The sequence below is a fragment of the Callospermophilus lateralis genome, chromosome 15 (genome assembly GCF_048772815.1).
Source record: "Callospermophilus lateralis isolate mCalLat2 chromosome 15, mCalLat2.hap1, whole genome shotgun sequence".
Lineage (NCBI taxonomy): Eukaryota > Metazoa > Chordata > Mammalia > Rodentia > Sciuridae > Callospermophilus > Callospermophilus lateralis.
The window spans coordinates 4,827,889-4,850,773 of NC_135319.1; positions in this window are offsets into that span (position 1 = coordinate 4,827,889).

Sequence of the window (22,885 nt, forward strand, 5' to 3'; positions counted from 1 at the left end):
CCATTATTCTTTTACATCTCTCCTTTCTCATTCTCAAATCTACGAACAGCAAAGCATTTTGAGCAAAATATTACAAGAAGAGAAATTGAAAAGTAGTGCCCAAAACTAACAGTGGGAGGTATCTCAGTAAAAGGGGAGAAAAATAACCAAAGAGGGAAAACTAGCCAATCTAAAATAAATAAATAAATAAACATGAGTGGAAGTACAAACCATATTTCAATTGTAACCTTAAATGTTAATGGCTTAAATTCACCAATCAAGAGACATAGGCTAATAACCTGGATTAAAAAAAAATCCAACAATATGCTGCCTTCAGGAGACTCATATGATAGGAAAAGACATACACAGACTGAAGGTGAAAAGTTGGGGAAAATCATACCACTCACATGGCCCTCGGAAGCAAGCAGGAGTGGCCATACTCATATCGAATAAAGTCAACTTCAAACCTAAGGTAATCAAAAGGGATAAAGAAGGACACTATATACTGTTTAATGAAACCATCCACCATCAAGACATAACAATTTTCAATTTGTATGCACCAAACAATGGTGCTGAAAGGTTCATAAAACAAACTCTCCTCAAGTTCAAGAGTCAAATTGACCACAACACAATAATTATGGGGGACTTCAACACACAGCTCTTGCCATTAGACAAATCCTCTAGACAAAAGCTGAACAAAGAAACTATAAAACTCAATAGCACAATCAATAACCTAGACTTAACTGAAATATGTAGAATATATCAACCATCATCAAGTGGACACACATTCTTCTCAGCAGCACATGGATCCTACTCAAAGATAGACCATATATTATTCCATAGGGCGACTCTCAGTAAATATAAAGGTGTGGAGATAATACCATGCACTATATCTGACCATAATGGAATGAAACTGGAAATCAATGATAAAATAAGGAAGGAAAAATCCTGCATCACCTGGAAAATGAACAATATGTTACTGAATGATCAATGGGTTACAGAAGATATAAAGGAGGAAATCAAAAAATTCTTAGAGATAAACGACAATACAGACACAACATACCGGAATCAATGGGACACAATGAAAGCAGTTTTACGAGGGAAATTTATTTCCTGGAGTTCATTCCTCAAAAAAAGAAAAAAGAAACAACAAATAAATGAACTCACACTACATCTTAAAACCTTAGAAAAGAAAGAGCAAAACAACAGCAAATATAGTGGAAGACAAGAAATATTTAAAATCAGAGTTTAAATCAACAAAATTGAAACAAAAAAAAACATTGAAAAAATTGATAAAACTAAAAGTTGGTTCTTTGAAAAAATAAATAAGATCAACAGACCCTTTGCCATGCTAACGAAGAGAAGAAGAGAGAGAACTCAAATTACTAACATACGGGATGAAAAAGTCAATATCACAACAGACACTACAGAAATACAGAAGATAATTAAAAAGTATTTTGAAACCATATATTGCAATAAAATAGAAGATAGTGAAGATATCGATAAATTTCTCAAGTCATATGATCTGCCTAGATTGAGTCAGGAAGACACACACAATTTAAACAGACCAATAACAAAAGAAGAAATTGAAGAGGCCATCAAAAGACTACCAACTTAGAAAAGCCCTGGACCGGATGGGTATACAGCAGAGTTTTACAAAACTTTCAAAGAAGAATTAATACCAATACTTTTCAAGCTATTTCAAGAAATAGAAAAAGAAGGAGCTCTTCCAAGTTCATTCTATGAGGCCAACATAACCCTGATCCCAAAACCAGACAAAGACACTTCAAAGAAAGAAAACAATAGACCAATATCTCTAATGAACTTAGATGTAAAAATTCTCAATTAAATCCTGGCGAATCGAATGCAAAAGCATATCAAAAAAGTTGTGCATCATGATCAAGTAGGATTCATCCCTGGGAGGCAAGGTTGGTTCAATATACGGAAATCATTAAATGTTATTCACCACATCAATAGACTTAAAGAGAAGAACCATATGATCATCTCGATAGATGCAGAAAAAGCATTTGACAAAGTACAGCATCCCTTTATTTTCAAAACCCTCGAAAAACTAGGGATAACAGGAACTTACCTCAACATTGTAAAAGCTATATATGCTAAGCCTCAGGCTAGCATCATTCTAAATGGAGAAAAACTGAAGGCATTCCCTCTAAAATCTGGAACTAGACAGGGATGCCCTCTCTCACCACTTCCATTCAATTTAGTTCTTGATATACTAGCCAGAACAATTAGACAGACAAAAGAAATTAAAGGCATAAAAAATAGGAAAAAAAGAACTTAAATTATCGCTATTTGCGGATGACATGATAATATACTTAACAGACCCAAAAGGGTCTACAAAGAAAATGCTAGAGTTAATAAATGAATTCATCAAAGTGGCAGGATATAAAATCAACATGCATAAATCAAAGGCATTCCTGTATATCAGCAACAAAACTTCTGAAATGGAAATGAGGAAAACCACTCCATTCACAATATCCTCAAAAAAAAATACTTGGGAATCTACCTAACAAAAGAGGTGAAAGATTTATACAATGAAAACTACAGAACTCTAAAGAGAGATAGAAGAAGATCTTAGAAGATGGAAAAATGTACCTTGTTCATGGATAGGCAGAACTAACATCATAAAAATGGCGACATTACCCAAAGTTCTCTACAGGTTTAATGCGATGCCAATCAAAATCCCAACGGCATTTCTTGTAGAAATAGATAAAGAAATCATAAAATTCATATGGAATAACAAAAGACCCAGAATTACAAAAGCAATTCTAAGCAGGAAGTGTGAATCTGGAGGTATAGCGATACCAGAGTTCAAACTGTACTACCAAGCAATAGTAAAAAAACAGCATGGTACTGGTACCAAAACAGGCAGGTGGATCAATGGTACAGAATAGAAGACACAGAAACCAATCAACAAAATTAAAACTTTTTTTTATTTGATAAAGGGGCTAAAAACTTGCAATGGAGAAAGGATAGCATCTTCAACAAATGGTGCTGGGAAAATTGGAAATCCACATGCAACAAAATGGAACTAAATCCCTTTCTCTCGTGATGCACAATAGTTAACTCAAAATGGATCAAGGAGCTTGATATCAAATCAGAGACCCTGCACCTGATAGACGAAAAAGTTGGCTCCGATCTACATATTCTGGGGTCAGGCTCCAAATTCCTTAATAGGACGCCCATAGCCCAAGAGCAAATAACAAGAATAAACAAATGGAACTTACTTAAACTAAAAAGATTTTTCTCAGCAAGAGAAACAATAAGAGAAGTAAATAGGGAGTCTACATCCGGGAAACAAATCTTTACTCCTCAAACATCAGATAGAGCCCTAATTTCCAGAATATACAAAGAACTCAAAAAATTAAACAATAAGATAACAAATAACCCAATCAACAAATGGGCCAAGGACCTGAACAGACACTTCTCAGAAGAGGACATACAATCAATCAATAAGTACATGAAAAAATGCTCACCATCTCTAGCAGTCAGAGAAATGCAAATCAAAACCACCCTAAGATACCATCTCACTCCAGTAAGATTGGCAGCCATTAGGAAGTCAAACAACAATAAGTGCTGCCAAGGATGTGGGGAAAAGGGTACACTTGTACATTGCTTATGGGACTGCAAATTGGTGCGGCCAATATGGAAAGCAGTATGGAGATTCCTGGGAAAGCTGGGAATTGAACCACCATTTGAACCAGCTATCGCCCTCCTCGAACTATTCCCTGAGGAAGTTAAAAGAGCATACTATAGGGATACTACAACATCAATGATCATAGAAGCACAATTCACAATAGCCAGACTGTGGAACCAACCTAGATGCTTTTTAATAGATGAATAGATAAAAAAAATGTGGCATCTATACACAGTGGAGTATTATGCAGCACTAAAAAATGACAAAATCATGGAATTTGCAGGGAAATGGATGGCATTAGAGCAGATTATGCTAAGTGAAGCTAGCCAATCCTTAAATAACAAATGCCAAATGTCTTCTTTGATTTAAGGAGAGCAACTAAGAACTTAACAGGGGGAAAGAGCATGAGGAAAAGATTAACATCAAACTGAGATGAGTGATGGGAGGGAAAGGGAGAGACAAGGGAAATTGCATGGAAATGAAAGGAAACCCTCATCATTATACGAAATCACATATATGAGGTTGTGAGGGGAAAGGGGGGAGAAGGGAGAGAACTGAACAACAACAGATGAGGTGGAGAGGGAAGATGGGAGGGGAGAGGAGGGGGGATAGTAGGGGATAGGAAAGGCAGCAGAATACAACAGTCACTAATATGGCATAATGTAAATATTGTGAATGTTTAACTGATGTGATTCTGCAATTTGTATTTGGGGTAAAAATGGAAGTGCATAACTCACTTGAATCAAATGTATGAAAGATGAAAAAAGAAAAAAAAGAAAATAAAAAAAAGAATCGTGATGCAATAAATAAATAAATAAATAAAAGAGCTCATGCATAATGAAAAAAAATAAATAAATCCACATATATGAATATGAATGTATTTAGGGAATGTATAATAAGACACATGAATTTCATATTTTGAAAAATCTGTAGAGTTTGTGTGTGTATACATAAACACACACACACACACACACACACACACACACATGCACACAGACATTAAAAAGTAGCAATATATATGCCAATCGAAATTCACCATGAAATATATATCATCCACAGATCCAAAAATATTCATTTTACTGAACATGGATTTATGTATAATGTTGTGCAACTAGGAAGCTCACACAGAGGTCGAATTTTCACTTCCAACAGCGTTTAGGAGACGTGATATCTTCTCACAATTTGTATGTGCCAAGTCAGCCACCTCACAAGAATGTACGTGTTGTACCTTGTAGGATTCTGTATGTGCATATAAAAATGTATGTGCAAATAGGCTACAGAAAAAGGGAGACAGGAATTCCCATATTTGTTAACTTTAAAAACACATGAAGAACAATTTCAACAAAAAATTGACGAGATTTATAACTCCTACACTATATAATGCAAAAGGCAAATCCAACTATACACCATGCCTCCACTTAACTGCTTGCATTTCTATTCTGTTCGGATTATTTTTCTCCATCATATTAGGATAAGTAGTCAGAGTCTAGTAGGCTATGGGTTAGTGTCAGGGATTCAGTATTTTGAATGGAAAATGGGAACAGGTATCCAATGTGTATGTAAATATGTGCTACTAAAAATCTTCCCACTCTCATCCAGAACATCCTTGACATTACCTTCTCCCCAAGTAAGACACAATTAGAGGAGAAGAGTTAAAAAATCTGTGAACACATAATTGGAATGGAATATGCTCAGTTGTTCACAAACTTGGAGGTGGTGGAGGAGTTTACAAAAGTAAGGGACAGGGTAAACCCTCCACAAAAATGAAGCTTTGCTGGCCTAAAGACTTCTTGAGAAGCTGCCTCTGAGGTTGGGCACTTGAAATATATGTTTTTGACAGGAGTTTTATCTTCCATAGTAGTGAGACCATTAAAGCTGGTTCTGCATCTATGTGACCTGAAGGACATTGTTTCTTATTTTCCAATGAAGATGAGGCAGCAGTGCAGACCTCTCTCTTTTTAGGTAAACTGTGGCCACTGGGGGATAAGTGTCTCCCATTGTGGACTGTAAAACCATTTGGTCATCCTCCAATTTTCGTGGTGTTTTTTGCTGCTGCACTGGCAGTTTGCTATTTGCTTCACGAAATACAAGGATTTCAACTGGGACACAGTGCTAGAGGGAGTTCTGTCACATGTGGTGGGTCAGGGTCTGCAGGAGAATGCACCAACCAGGCTTCTATCCCACATAGCTTGCCCCCTTGACCATAGCAACCTGATTCTGAACATTGCCCTGAAAACTCTCCATATAACAATATGCCTTTACACAGAATATTCTGCTGGCTGCACCATGTCATTCACGAGCCATTTGGAAGCCAATAGCAGATGCACATGTCCACACCACAGATGTTTTATCACACACCTGCACACCTCTGCTCTAGGCCCACTACTCAGCAGGCTTCTACTTACTGGCATCTCTGTTCTACACCATTTTCATGAAACCCAATCAATCAAGGCACTGTATGATATACTCATGATCAGCAAAAAAACATGCAGAGTTTCTCCAGTGCCACCTGGTCATTGGAAATTCAAAAATTTCACAGTATTTATCTAGCCATTTTTCAATGATGAAGTTGGAGGCACTGTGGGTTTCAATACATTCAGGAACCTTTAAATGGTGAGGAAGCTCATTTCAATGAAATCTCAGGAGAACTCTAACAGGCAATGCTTACCAAAGATTCACCAAAAGATCAGATGAAGCCAGGCCCATTGAGGTCTACAAGGTGAGGTCCATGTGTGTTTTGACTCTCAACTATGGCTGCCAAGTTTTTCAGAATAAAATTATGTGATATTCTGGCTGAGATTCCCAGTGCTCTGTGGAAAATCAACCTGGGCCTAGATTTCAGATTCCAAGGGTGAAACTCATGCTTGGCCTCCTAAAATCCAAACACAATTTATGGCAATACTTCTTTTAGGTCAGTTCCAGAACTCAGACTATAAGGGGAATCACACAAGAGTTCAAGGCTTAGTGGACCCAGTCATCTCTTCCAACTGCCACACAAATGACCATAATTAAAACCAAAACACTCCCACATGGACCTCATTTTCTTCCATATAGACACTCATCATAACCTCTGGCTGGAGGTTTCCATGAGTGGTGCAGCTCAAGACAGTGTCCAAAATAAGCTCCCTTGCCCCTCATTTGCCTAAAGTCAGGGTGGCATGGACACCCTTCCTGTGAACCAGGAGTGATCAAATAGGCCTGCCATTAATACTGCTCTGCTTCTACTATTTGAGGCCTAATGACTCTCAGATATAGATTGTTTATGTGATTTGGAATCATTAGAAAACACTAACACATCTGCAGGGCTTTGAAGAATTTATTTGCCCCAAGGGTCCCTATTCACACTTGATGGAGGTCAGGAACCTAACAGAGGAAGGTGAGAGACTTCATCCACAATGACTGATCTTTTTGCATTTTTGTTATGGATGAACACATGGGATTTTTCTTTAGATCCATCAGGTGCTGAGAATCTGAGCCCCAGTTTCACACAGGGCCAAGAGGCTGATTCAGATACATCCTTTCTAAATCAATTAAGCAAAGAGCCACAGGTGATGCCCAATCATTGCATTTGAATACTGTTTTCTTCAGGCTTCACAAAGGGGTGGCCTGAGCCAAACACCTTCCTTACATTCAGGGCAACAGAACAATAGGAAAGCAAATGGTCCAAATCAGGGTTTCTCCACTGAAACTTTCCTGGTCACAGTGATATCTGAGTTTTCTGAGATGCTCCCATTTCCTTCAGTTATCCAGTACATGGCCATGTGACAGAGCTTGTAGGTGGTACATATCTTGGACACAAAACCATGAACCTATTCTGGAGAGTGACCAGTATTAAGAAAGAAAACTGGAACATAGGAAAACAGCAGGTGGTGCCCATTGAAAAGGTTAGTCGCAGTCCATTCATAAATTGGCAGGATGAATGCTTGGAAGCTTTGTACTAGACAGGACACATCCATTGATGCATTCTGTTTTCTAATAGTACAACCACAGCAGAGTGGGATACACAGACATAGAAACACTCAGCTTGTCAAAGGACATACTAGAAACAGTACACTTCAAACCAAACAAATCGCCTTTCCTACCTATTATCAGAACATGAGAAAAAACCACAAATTCACATCCACACCCACAAAGGCACCTCCTTCCCCCAAGTAGGTCTGTGACTATCTGGAGTGTCCTCTGACTGGTGGGCTATAATATTTTTCCCTGAAATGGACTGTACTCAGTTCTGTACTCCTTGGACAACTCTGTGAAGTTGTCAGAAGCCAGTGGTGAGCCACTACCTGCTTTCTCAGGAAAGGCCCCTCTTCTTAGCTTTCCTGGCATTTGGCCATCCTCACATAAGTAGGTACCAAGAAAGATTGACTCTGTCCTTGGTAAATCCAAAGAAGTGAGAAAACTGGGACTGGGACTGGGAGTGGCTGTGGTTGCCTGTCTTCCTGAATCCCAGGTTTATAGAGTTTTATCACCAAGGAATTTATGTGAGGTAACTTCCTTCAGGAACTGAATGAAGTCACTACCTTGGAAACCACTTTGTCTTAACAGTTGCTACCAAGGGTCCCATGAGATGGAGGGTGCCCCTACTTCCTGTGACATTTTCACAAGTTAGAGTGGTATATCAACCATTGGCCCCCGGGAACAGCTCTCCACACAGGCCTGGTTTGGTCCATCTTCTCTACATTAAGATGAAAGAGGCTGATTCAGACACATCCGTTCATCCTGACCAGGTTTTTTACCATGGAAGTTGACTTTTCCTCCCTCAGGTCCCTCATAGCTGCCTACAACTTCTCCAGAGATCATTTCTGCATGGACCTTTGAAGTTCTCAGCAGGTTGAAAATCCCCTACATTCCTGTATTGTAAGACCAACTCTGTCCCTGCTTTTCTGTAGAGTTAGATTGAGGGAACAGTGTATGGTAGGGTAATAACAGGTTCGATTTGGGTTAGGAATCATTCTGTGGGATGAAAAATGCTATTGGGAACCTGTGATATTTACCAGAATATTAAGGTGAAATATAACTATAAAAACAGAAATCTAGGTAAGATTTTAAGCCCAGAAGAGCATTGGGCCAATGATTGGGATACTTAGCTTTGAAATACCTTCTGCACAGATGTCTCAGATAAATCGATATACAATGGCATAGGACCTTGTAAATTGGATGATTGAATGTAGAAGAAAACATTCACTCAAAAAAGAGATAGTCGGAAGGATTAGGAACATAGTAAGTTTAGGAAGAAGAGTGAGTATAGGATTTGGACCAATGTTTTTAGCAATAGGGTTTCCAGTAGAGAGTGAATGTAAATGTCAGCATATGTGAAGAGTGAGTCACAATGATGAACTGGGGAAAATATATAGGAAAGCAGATATCAATAGAGACATTAAGAAGTCAGGCAAAGTATAAATTGAGTGATAGTATTAGAAATTTAAAACAGGGTTGAGGTTGAATATACAATCTTGGGAAGAAACAAATATTTAGTCACCAATAGGATGGACATTTGAGAACATTAGGCAAGCTGGACTTGGAGGTTTTTAGTAATCCATGCTCACTCTCCCTTTAGGCTTTGGTACAATCATAAGTGTGAACTTTGCAGTTTGTGTCCAGAATATTACTGTGATAAAGTGTATATGTAGATCAGGTGACATGAGTAGTTCTTCCACCATTTCTGTGGGCAATATTTTGCAGATGTATAAATTAGTATTGGGTGTACAAATATGTTTACCCTGTGTCTATGAATATAGATATAATGAAAGAATAGACCATACTGTGAATAAATAATATAACTGGTTTCAACTTTAAATAATGGATTGAATTGATATTTGAAAATATACAGGAAATCTTATTGATATACATACATTCATTACAACAATTTATACATCTATGGTAATATTAGGGTTCTGGTTTATCATGAAGACTGTGTGAGTTTTGCTCCAAAGTGATTATTGAAATCTAAAATAAAAAGAAGTCTCATGAAAAGACCAGTAAAGAAACATGAAGGAATACATGTGTACTGAAGCAGGAAGTTATTGAAATTGAAACAAATGCCTATAAATTTGCGAACTTCTGAATGAAATATATATCCTATTATGTGTATAAACTGAAGAAATAGTAAATTATTCAAACAGTGTTGAATAAAAATGAACGTCAAAATACACATCATGTCCCATAGGAATCTACTTGCATTGATGTTAAAGTGGGTCAATTACTGTATAAAAATAAGGACTTCTATGCACCATTCACTGAATTTAGATTTCAGTACAAGGAAACAATATGTATTTAAAGTGGATGAATATTTCTGAGAATAATTTTGTGAACATTTGATAATAAATCCACATACATGAATATGAACGCATTTAGTGATTGTATAATAAGACACAAATATTTTATATTCTGAAAAATCTGGAGAGTGTGTGTATACACACACACACACACACACACACACACGCACACGCACAGACATTAAAAGGTAGCAATATATATGGCAATTGAAAATTCATCATGAAATATATATCATCCACAGATCCAAAAATATTCATTTTACTAAACATGGATTTTTGTATTATGTTGTTCAACTAGGAAGCTCACCAAAATTTTAATTTTCAGTTCCAAAAACGTTTAGGAGGAGTGATCTCTTTTCACAATTTGTATCTGCCAAGTCAGCCACCTCACAAAAATGTACATGTGATACCAGGTAGGATTCTATATGTGCATACAAAAATACATGTGCTGAATAGGCTACAGATAAAGGGAGACAGAAATTCACATATTTGTTAACTTTAAAACACATGGAGAACTATTTCAATTTAAGATTGACTAGATTTATGACACTAGATTTATAACACCTACCCTTTATCATGCAAAAGGTAAATCCAACTATACACCATACCTCCTCTGAACTGCTTGTATTTCTATTCTGTTTGGGTTATTTTTCTCCATCACTTTAGGATTGCCACAGTCTGGCTAGGCACAATTCATGAGCCACATGTCAAAAGAAACTAAGTTTATTTTTAGAACCACACATGCCAAAAAAATAGCTCCTCGGGAAAAACCCTCAGAGCCCAACTGCCACCACTGGCTTCCCACAAGCCTCTCAACCTCCCCACTCCTCCTGCTCATGAGGTCCATTTGCTGGGTCGTGTGGGCAGAGCCAAAAAAGTCCCCCAATGAGCAGCTCTGTAGTCTGATAGGGCGGGGAAACAGCCCAATGAGCATCACTGCAGAGGAGCCAATCAACTAAATGTTGCTGGGGCTGCTGTGAGCCAATCATCAGCTTGCAGTCTGAAAGGGCAGGGAAACAGCTCAATGAGCATCTCCAATGAGCATCACCGCAGAGGAGCCAATCAGCTAGATGTTGCTGGGCCGCTATGAGCCAATCATTAGCTGGCAGTCTGAAAGTTTGCTTTGGCCCCTTGGGCTGCGGCTCTCAACATCTCCCCCTCTCTGCTTAAACAACAAGCATGTGGCTTAGGGACCGTGCCTGCCTTAGGTTGTCCAATAGTACATATGGTGCTTACCCATTATCGAATGAGCTGACCTCAAAATGTCAGCCACCTGTCTTAGGTTGGTACCATTGCAATTGGATCTTTCCCGTCACTAACTACAGGTCCAGTATACAGCCACACCTGTGAAGTGGTCTTTGTACCAGGGGGAGGGTGAGGTTTTTTGTCTCACTTCTGTTGGCCCCCAAATTTTAGCTGAACGACCATGACAAGCAGAAGGGAGGAAGATACACTGAGGCAATTGACAGCACCTTTTGGAAAAATTGTACCACCAATGACATCATCAGCAAAAATACCCCAACACTACCACAAGTCGCTGCACCAACAGATAGTTCACAATGCATGCAGGTGAGTTCACAAAGCATACAAGTGATACATAGTCCAGGCAAGTTCTGCAAGCAGTTCAGTGATGGCTATTGCAGAAGCTGTAGATTGGTTTTATCTTTGTCTTCACCGGCACTGGGATGAAGATAGGAATTCTGGCAATAATCGCTAAAGAAAAAATTATGTAACATTCCAGAATGCACTAAAAAAAAATTTCTTAACAATTTATATTGTCTTGAAGAGAATTATTAAATATAATGAAAAAGAAAGGTGAAAGTAAACAAACAGATCTGTTAACCTCCTTTTTTGTTCACATTTTAAAACAATCCTCAACAGGTGTTTACCCAATTTAAATTAAAACACTTACATCACGTGAATAAAAAAAAAAAATACTTGGATCCATTTTTTCATGAGCGCTCATCATATATGATATATGGACATATGTACATTCAAACATATAACACAAAATACAAGTGTGCACAAATAATATAATACATACAACACATAACATAAGAGTGAAGATCTTATTACTTTTTACAGGTGAAATCTCCAATGCAATGTCTAAAAATTCTATCTTCCAAAAATAGGACTGATCAGCAAAACATTAACCTAGGTCTGTATGAGCTCAAAAAACAAAATAGAACTTCATGATATGGGAAAGGGTAATAATAAAATAGATATTGAAAAAAAGCATCCTGGTTCTGTCACAGATGTAAGAATAGCCAAACTAGAGTTCTGGATATCAGCTGTTATGGATTTGACCCAAATCATCTTCTTTTTGGTCTGTAGAAATCGCTTTAGTTATTTTCTCTGGAATCCAAATCGGCTGCTGTTCTCCCTGTGGAAACACATAGACAGACCCCTGACTCCAGGCAATCACTGGGTCAGGACCTTAGTTAATCTCTCTGGAATCCAAATAGGCTGCTGTTCTCCTGTAGAAACACACAAACAGACCCCCGACTCCAGACAATTACTGGGTCAGGACCTTTCCATTGTTCTGTTAGAATATCCTTCCAAGGTACCTTGGGCTTATGTACATTTTTTGCACACATATGCCTTTCCGCAGCACTAAGCCCTGATGAATCCAAATTTTAAAAGTTTAGAGTAAAAAGGGTTATTTTAAGTTTATCTTTGGGGAATATATACCCCTTCCCAATTCCGTCTTTTTGCTTTAATAAGTACATTTTAATTGTTTGATGTGCTCTTTCAACTATGCCTTGTCCCTGTGGATTGTATGAGATTTCTGTTATATGAGTAATGCCAAATGATGAGCAAAATTGTTTAAAAGAGGTAGAAGTATAACCAGGGGCATTATCTGTTTTTAACTGTTTTGGAACGTCCACAGTGGCAAAATTTTGTAAGCCATGAGCTATAACATCTTTACATTTTTTCTCCAGCATGAAGGGAGCCCATCAAAAATCCAGAAGAAGTATCAACTGTAACATGCAAATATTTTAATTTTCCAAATTCTGGCATGTGTGTGACCTCCGTCTGCCAAATATGGTTATGTATCAATCCTCTAGGATGGACTCCAAGATTAACTTGTGGTAAAAAGGTCACACAATTTTGACATTGTTTTATTATTTGTCCAGCTTGTTCCTTAGATATTTTAAAGCGCTTTTGTAATGTATTAGCATTGACATGGAACTTTTTATGAAAATTTGCAGCTTCTTCTACTGTAGAGAAAATATGTATGTCATGTGTAGTTTTATCTGCTAAATCATTGCCCAAACTAAGGGCTCCAGGCAATCCTGTATGTGCCCTGATATGTCCTATAAAAAACGGATCTTTTCTGTCCCAGATTAGACATTGTATAGTGGAAAGCAAAGAGAAAACAGTAGAGGAAGGGGAAATCCTACCAGCATTTTCAAGTGATAATATAGCACTAACTATATACTAATTACGGAAAATAAATTATATACAGATACTTTAAGCATCACAAAAGCTTGTAATACTGCATTAAGCTCTACCTTTTGAGCTAATTTTTTGGGTACTAAAATGTAAATGTTTGACCAGGTGTAACTATTGTTGCTGTACCATTATTTGACCCATCAGTGAATATATTTGGAGCATTTATGATAGGTGTTTTTTTGTCATTTTTTGAAAAATTACATGATGCGATGTCCAAAAAGACAATAAATGATTAGATGGTAAGTGGTTATCAAATGAAACATTAGATTTACACTTGATTATTGCCAAAGAATTTAACTCATTAGCTAATTAGTAATAAATTTATTAGGAGAAATTCCGTTAGAATACTTATCAAATAAACTGGACCCAGTGGCTAGCGGGTGGCGCCATTGCTTAAGAGCTATAGCAGCGGCAGCCCTTCTAATAAAAGATGCTCATAAATGAACGTTGGGACAGAAGCTAACCATGATAGCCCCCCATGCCCTGGAGAGCACCATCTGTCAGCCTCCAGCGAGCTGGCTATCAAACTCCAGAATTACCCACTACCAGAGCCTCTTGCTAGACAAAGACAGAATAACGCTGGGACCCCCTGCTCCACTCAACCCAGCTACACTGCTGCCAGAAGTATCATCAGGACCCGTCGCTCATGAGTGTCAACACATACTGGCAGAGGAAACCAGTATACGACGAGACTTGAAGGATTAGCCACTGGATCGCCCTGAAGTCGTTTGGTTTACGGATGGCAGCAGCTTCCTCCAAGACGGTAAGCAGCGGGCTGGAGCAGCAGTAGTCAGCAAAACTAATGTCATCTGGTCCTTTGGTCTCCCAGAAGGGACATCAGTACAGAAAGCAGAACTGATTGCCTTTATGAAAGCATTGATACTAGCAACAGGCAAAAAGGCCACCATATACACTGATAGCTGCTATGCATTTGCCACTGCTCATGTGTACAGGGCTATTTGCCAGCAAAAGGGGGCTATTAACCTCTTCCGGGAAAGAAATAAAGAACAAAGATGAGATCCTCCACCTTCTCTCAGCAGTGCAGGACCCTAAGGAACTAGCTATAGGGCACTGTCCAGGGAATCAGAAGGGAAATGACCCCGTGGCAGTTGGAAAGAGAAGGACAGATGAGGAAGCTCAATTGGCAGACCTAAACGGAGTGACTCTGTTAACTTTTTTCACACGGGGGGAACAACAAACAGGAGACTTGGCAGCCCTGGAACATTCAGGCAACATATCATCTGAGGAGACAGATACAGAACTCTGGGGCCCTACAGAGCCAAGTTTACAATTTCAAAAAGCCCACCTTTATGTCGAAGACTTACACCAGCTCACCCACTTAGGCTCAAAGAGGTTATAGGCACTCTCAAAGGACCAAAGAAAGGACTTATTATTGACTGAATCACAGAGGAAAGAAATCGCTGAGCAGGTGACTAGAGCTTGTCAAGTCTGACAATTAGTTAATACTTACCCATACGAGCTTCCTGCAGGGAAGCACTTATGAGGAACCAGACCAGGACAATTCTGGGAAGTGGACTTTACTGAAATTAAGCCAGCAAGGTATGGACTTAAATATCTACTTGTCTTTGTAGATACTTTTTTCAGGATGGGTCGAAGCCTTCCTCATGAATAAAGAAATGGCTCAGATGGTAGTCAAAAGATGCTAGAAGACATTTTCCAAGGTTCAGACTGCCTAAGGTAATAGGGTCTGACAACAGACCGGCATTCATGGCCCAGGTAAGTCAGGGGTTCTCCAGGACCCTGGGGATTAATTGGAAGTTAAATTGTGCTTATAGACCCCAGAGCTCAGAACAGGTAGAAAGGAGGAATAGAACCATCAAAGAGAACTTAACAAAATTAAGCCTGGAGACCAGCATAAAAAATTGGACTATGCTCCTACCTTATACACTGTTTCGTGCAAGAAATACCCCCTCTGCCTCTTTGTGTAACCTCACCCCTTATGAAATTTTCTATGTTGCCCCTCATATAGTAAGGGACCTAACACCAACTCTGAGACTTAATGATTCTTTTCACACCTCCTTGCTTGACAGACTTAAAGCCCTTGAACAAACCCAGCACCCATCAATACATGTGGAAATAGTTGACCATTGCTTATCAGCCTGGAGACAAGGGAACTCCACATCGATATCAAGTGGGAGACTTTGTCTATGTGAGCCGGCATCAGGTGTCATCCCTGGAACCCCGCTGGAAAGGACCATACCAGGTGCTTCTTATAACACCTAGAGTGGTGAAAGTGGATGGGATCACTTCCTGGATACATGCCTCCCATCTCAAGCCTGCGCCCTATCCAGACTCCGGCTGGAAACTGGAACAGACTGGTAACCCTCTCAAGTTGCATGTCTGTCGTGTGGGAAGGGCGATGTATTCATCCCCTGACCACCAGCAGTCCTAATCCACATCAGCCTGTTCAGCAACAATGGCAAGTTATAAATCCTACTGGAAAGTATCGTGGTCTATTTCACATACAGCCCCCTTATGGACTTGGTAGCCATCTCTCCACCTGGACATTTGTCAGCTTGCCATAGGCCTCTCTGATGGGATCTCCCTGACATAGAGGACCCCACACAGATCCCACTCAAACCCAAAACCAGGGCAACATAGACCACCTTACCCCATGAATTATGGATGTCATCTTTCCAAGCTCAGGTGTAAACTAGCCAGTCTTGATTTTTATGTGTGCCCAGCTGATTTCCAAAGTCGCAAACAGGCCCAAACCTGTGGAGGACCCAGTGACTTTTATTGTAGATCTTGGGGTTGTGAACAAACGGGAGCTGCATAGTGGAACTCAAACTCCCCAGACAGTATGATTCAGGTAGGACCAAATGACACCTGGATTGATCCCAAGAAATGTGCCTCTAGCCAAGTGGTGTCAAAAACTCGCTGTGGAAAGAATAGTCTATGTTACCCCCTCAATATAACATTCACTTCCAAAGGAAGGAGCTACCTCAGAACAACATGGCCTAAGGGAAATACTTGGGGAATGCGATTCTATATTTATGGTCCTGGTTATGACTTTGGTCTCTTGTTCAACATCCGGCTTAAAAAGATAGAAAATTCCACAGCAATAGGGCTCAATCCCCACAGGTCAGTAATTAAGCCTCCTAAATCTCATATGCCTAGATCTACCAGAACCCCTCTACTATCACATACTTCCTGGTTTCTGTCTTTGCCTACTTCCCCCGTCCAGAATACAGCTGACTCGGCCCCCCTGGGAACTAATTAAAGAAACCTTTATGGAACTGAACTCCACACAGTCAGAATTCCTTGCATTTCAGCCCAGGTATTGGACAGCTCTGTAAATTATTGTGTAATGGTGCAGATACTCCCCAGGGTGCTCTATGATGATGTAGAATCATTTGAAGGTCTACTAGCGGGACAAACAACCTGATTTTGCCGGGAGCCAGTATCCCTTACTCTAGCCATCCTATTGGGGATAGGAGCTGCTGCAGGAGTGGGTACAGAAACAGCTTCTATGAACTGTGGGTCACAACAAATGGCCCGATTAGAAACAGCAATAGATCAAGACTTGAAGGCGTTAGAGACATCCATCACAGTTTTGCAATAATCCTTAACCTCTCTCTCTGAAGTTGTTTTACAGAACAGGCAAGGATTAGACCCCCTCTTCATGAGGGAGGGGGGCCTCTGTGCTGCACTGAGAGAAGAATGTTGTTTTTATGCTGACCATAATGGAGTTGTAAAAGAATCCATGAGTAAATTGAGCAAATGCCTTGAAGAGCGCCAGAGAGAAAGGAAGATTCAACAAGGGTGGTTTGAGTCATGGTTTACCCAGTCCCCCTGGTTAACTACACTTCTATCAGACTTAGCTGGACCCCTGATCATCCTTATGGTGTTGCTAACTATGGAACCTTGTTTGCTAAACCGCATAGTTTCCTTTCTCCAGGTTCAGATTGGCCAGAAAAAAACTCATGGTAATCAGATAGAAATACGCTCCACTGGCAGAAATAAAATGTGAGAAACCACAATAATTATGATTAATTTCTTTTAAGATTAAAAGTAGTCAGAAAAAGGAGTGGAAAATGAAAGAATAAAAGAAATTGAAATTGAAACTTAAAGAACCAGGTTTTGTAAAGTTTCCAAGCTGCACTCAGAACCTGAAATTCCTGTGGCAGTTAAGACAGTTCCCGGAACTGCCCATTAGATGTGTGTTGAAATCTTCCCTGACCACCTAGTTACAAAACAACCCCTTTCCAGAAACCGTGCAGCTCAACACGTATACATCTCAGGGCTTCAAACAATCAGTTTAAATGTATACCCTTTCTCAGGGCTGACCAATCACCCGCTGCCGGACGGACCTGTTCCCGCCAATGAATGTGCTAATCATGTTTTTGAGTTGTTATTTGAAGAACAGGGAAATTGTTGGTCTTACAATACAGAAATTTAGGCGATCTTCCACCTTCTGAGAACCTCAAAGTTCCATGCAGAAAACATCCCTGAAGAAGATGTAGGCACCTATGAAGGACGTGAGAGAGCAAAAGTCAACTTCCATGTCAAACAACCCTGTCAGGATGAAGGGATGTGTCTGAATCAGCCTCTTTCTTCTTAATGTAGATTAAATGGACCAAACCAGGCCTGTGCGGAGAGCTGTTCCCGGGTGCCTGTGGTTGATATACCATTCTAACTTGTGTAAGAGTGACAGGAAGTAGGGACAGACTCCATCTCATGGGACAATTGGAAGCAACTGTTAGGACAAAGTGTTTGCCAAGGCAGTGACCTCATTCAGTTCCTGAAGGAAGTGACCTACCACACTTCCTTGGTGATGGAACTCTCTGAACTAGGGATCCAGAAATCCAGGCACCCAGAGCAGTCCCAGTCCCAGTCCCAGTGGTCTCAATTGTTTGGATTTACCAAGGACAGAGTCAGTCTTTCGTGGTACCTACTTACGTGATGATGGCTAAATGTCAGGAGAGGTCTGAATAGGGGCCATTTCTGAGAAAGCAGGTAGTGGCTCAACCATGGCTCCTGACAACTTCAAAGAGTTGTCAAAGAAGACCAGATCTGAGACAGAACAGGCCATTTCGGGGAACATAGTATGGCCCACCAGTCAGAGGACACTGAGGATAGTCACAGACATACTTGGGGGAAAGAGGTGCCGTTGTGGGTGTCCCTGTGAGTTTGTTGTTTAGTCTCATGTTTTGATAATAAGGCGGTTTGTTTGTTTGGAGTGGAATGTTTCTAGAAATTTGTTTGACAACATGAGTGTTTCTATGTCTGTGTATCCCACTGTATCCATGGTTGTAGACATTTGAAAAGCAAACGCATCAATGGTTGTGTTTTGTCTAGTAGAAAGCTTCCTAGCATTCATCCTGCCCAATTTAAGAATGGAGAGTGGCTTGCCTTATGGATGGGCAACACCTACTATCTTCTTAAGTTCCTATTTTCTTCCTGAATACTGGCCACTCTCCATAATAGCCTCATGGTTTTGTTTCCAAGATATATACCACCTCCAAGCTCTGTGACATCGTCATGTACTTGATAGCTGAAGGGAATGGGAGCATCTCAGAAAACTCAGAATTCTGTGTGACCAGTAAAGTCTCAGTGGAGAAACACTGCTTTGGGCCTTTTGCTTACCTATTGTTCTGATTTCCTGAATGTCAGGAAGGTCTTTGCCTCAGGCCACCCCTTTGTGAAGCCTGAAGAAAACAGTTTTCAAATGGAAATGAATGGGCATCACCTGTGGCTCTTTGCTTAACTGCTTTGGAAAGGGATGTGGCTGAATCAGCCTCTTGGCCCTGTGTGAGGCAGTGGATTAGATTGTCAGCACCTGATGGATCTAAAGAAAGTTTCCAAGTGTGCATTCAAAACCAAAATGGCCAAAAGATCAGTCATGTGGGTGAAGTCTCTCGCCATCTTTTGTAACCTTCCTGACCTCCATCAAGTGAGAATAGGGATCCTTTGTGTCAAATGAGTTCTTCAAAGCCCTGCAGAGGCTAGCCGATAGGTGCTTGGTTTTTCTCATGACACCAATTCTCATAAAGAATCTATACCAGACAGTCAGTAGGCCTCAAATTGGATAAGTGGAGCAGTTATAGAGCAGGCCTAATTGATCACTCTTCGTTCACAGGAAGGGTGTCCAGGCCACCCTGACTTTAGGCAAATGAGGCGCAAGTATGCTAATTTTGCACAGTGTCTTGGGCTACGCCCCTCATGGAAACCTCCAGCCAGAGGTTATGATGACTGTATATGTGGAAGAAGATGAGGGCCATGTGGGAGTGTTTTGGTTTTAATTGTGGTCAGTTGTGTGGTGGTTGGAAAAGATGCGTGGGTCCACCTGGGCTTGAACTCTGGTGTGATTCTCCTTAGAGACTGAGTAATGGAACTGACCTCAGAGAAGTATTGCCATGAATTGTGTTGGGATTTTAGGTGGCCATGGATGAGAGTCACCCTTGGAAACTGAGATCTAAGAAAAGGGTGGATTTTCAAAGAGAACTGTAAAACTCAGCCTGGTTATCACATGATTTTATTCTGAAATATTTGGCAGCCATATTTGAGGGTCAAAACATACATGAACCTCACATTGGAGACCTTAATGGGCCTGGCTTCATGTGTCCTTTTGGCCCCTCTATGGGAAGCCTTGCCTCTGAGAGTTCACCTAAGCTTTCCTTGAAATGTGCTTCCTCAAAATTTAATGGTTCCTGAATGCATTAAAACCCACAGTTTCTCAAAATTCATCCTTGAAAAATGGCTGGATAAATACCATGAAATTTTTGAAATTCCCATGACCAGGTGGCCCTGGAGAATCTTTGGATGTCCTGATGCTGATCATGAGTATACCAGAGAATGCCTTGATTTCCTGGATTTCATGAAAATGGTGTAGAACAGAGATACCAGTATGTTGGAGCCTGCTATGTAGTGGGCCCAGAGCTGTGGTGTGCAGGTGTGTGATAAAACATCTCTGGTCGGGCCATGTGGATCTGCCATTGACTTCCAAATGGCTTGTGGCTGACATGGTGCAGACAGGAATCACGTATATGTCTGAAACCTCTCCATAAAAGGCATCTTGTTATATGGAGATGTTTCAGGGCAATGTTCAGAATCAGGCTGCTATGATCAAGGGGGCAAGCTATGTGGGATAGAAGCCTGGTTGGTGCATTCTCCTGCAGACCCTGACCCACCACACGTGACAGGAGTCCCACCAGCACTGTGTCCCAGTTGAAATCCTTGTATTTTGTGAAGCAAACACCAAACTCACAGTGCAGCAGCAAGAAACACCATGAAAAGTGGAGGATGACCAAATGGCTTCACAGTCCACATGCGGAGACACTTGGCTTTCAGTGGCCACAGTTTACCTACAATAGAGAAGTGGGCACTGCTGCCTCATGTTCTTTGGAAAAGAGGAAACAATGTTCTCCAGGTCACATAGATGCAGACCCTGCTTTGATGCTCTCATTAGAATGGAAGCTAAAGCTCCTGTCAACAACATATATGTCAAGTGCCCAACCTCAGAGGCAGTTTCTCAAGTAGTCTTTAGGCTGGCAGAGTTCCATGTTTGTGGAGTGTTTACCTTTTAGACCAGGATGCAAGAAAAGACCACTGACTCCAATTAAATCAAATTAAAGCAAACTTATTATTTCCACCTCCCGGGCTGCCTCTCCCTCCCAAAACGGCAGGAACAAGAGAGCAACCCCACCTTTTCTACAGCCCAGCTTTATAGCCCAGAATGTTACACAAAAGAGTGGTTACAGGTAACAGAACTCTGACAAGCATCACACTAATGATAGTTTACATTTTTTTATTTTTATTTTTTTTGCTGGCCCCAACATCAGAATTTATGAGGACCATTAGAGCCTCAGGGAGTGTCATCTGGCCAGGGAAGGCCAGTATTTATGAGGTGTCAATAAAGTTTAAGACAGGGCTGTTATCTGGTCAGAGAGCCAGGCATGGGTGAGTTCAAGGCACGGGCAGACATTCCAAGCAGGTTCAGAATTTGCTGTAACTTACAGTTAAGCCAAAATTATCTTTACATGGCTTTGTGGCAAGATGGCTCCCAATTTTAATCAAAGATCAGGTTGGGTCTATCATTCCCTCTTTTTCTAATATGTCCCTTTCAAATCTTTGATAGGGTAGGGGAAGAGCACTGAGGGAAATTTAATCCCTCAGGTAACAGTCTCCCTATTTTTTGAATTCACCCAAAACCGGTCTCCCTGATTTTACCTGACTTAATTAATTACTTATATTGGTAGTCTATTTAATTTTGGCTCTATTGTTGTCAGAAGAGAGGCGTCACTCATTTTGGCTTTTTCTGAGCTAAGAGAGGGTGACATGATGGGGCACGGCCTGAGAGACGTGAGTTGCCTTTTAGAAGTCAGTTCGGTTTGAAGTCTGTTTGGGGAAGTACAGGTTGTAACGTCATCTGGTGACGGGTTCTTCTATGAGAGAAACAAAATACATGAGTACTGAATAAATGTTGCAGCAGCTGGAACATGTCACTGTATAGAAGTTCCCTCACCAGTCTTAAATATTCCCAGTTATCAGGACTGTCAACTTAATATTTAACATTTAGGGTTACAGTTGTCCCTCCCCATAAGATACAGTTTAATAATTTAATATCATCTGATCTTGCAAAATCCTTTTACTAGTATGACCTCTGTGTCTAATAGAGAAACCCTTAATTCTGTTACTCAAGGCTGGATAATTGTACTAGCAAACACCAAGGTTACCTGTGTAGGTTAGGAATATCTGTAGGCCTTAAACTAAAAACTTCTGCCTCTGGCAGCTCCTCCTGATAGTCTCTTTTTATAGTTATCAGGCATTCCTGTCTGAGAACCCTTCTTTGTAGCCTCCAGTCTTATTTATTTTGGGAGGCTAACATAAAGTATATACCTTAAAATATTATTATTACTATTATTATTTAAAATGCCCAGGAATGGCTGTATTTTGGTGTTAACTGTCTTTGGTAAATGTTTAAGATGAAGCAGTCAAACTGACTTTTGTTTCTATCTGTTGTGAACAGTCAGCTGATCTTTTACAGGAGTCATTCCTGGGGAAACTTGATAGCAGCTTCTCAGTTCTGCTAGTGCCATTTGCGCTAGGTGTGTCCAGGTCTTGCTTGACCATGTGGCTTCCCTCGGAAGCATCAGGGATGTTTCCCTTCTCTGATGACTGTCTTCTTCATAGAAAATGCACTGATTGGCTTTCTGTTCTCCAGTGGTCTTATTAATCTCCTTAATCAGGAGGTTATGTGGCTCAGAGTTGCAAAGCTCTTTAGAGAAGTCCTGTGTTCCTTGGATACAGACTGACTCAGAGGGCAAGAGCCAAATATTGGTTTTCTTCGCCCTTTTCATTTAACGTTAATTTTAAATCCTAATCTTAAACATTCAGCAAATAAATTTTAGCAGCCTTATATTAACAGCACTGGGCTTTAATGTCTATAATTTAAAATTATTTATCTTTTTATGAATTGGGATCTGTATTTTTCTGTCTCTCTTGTAGGTGATGACTTATTATCTTAAATTAACCCATGTTGTGTTCTTAAAGC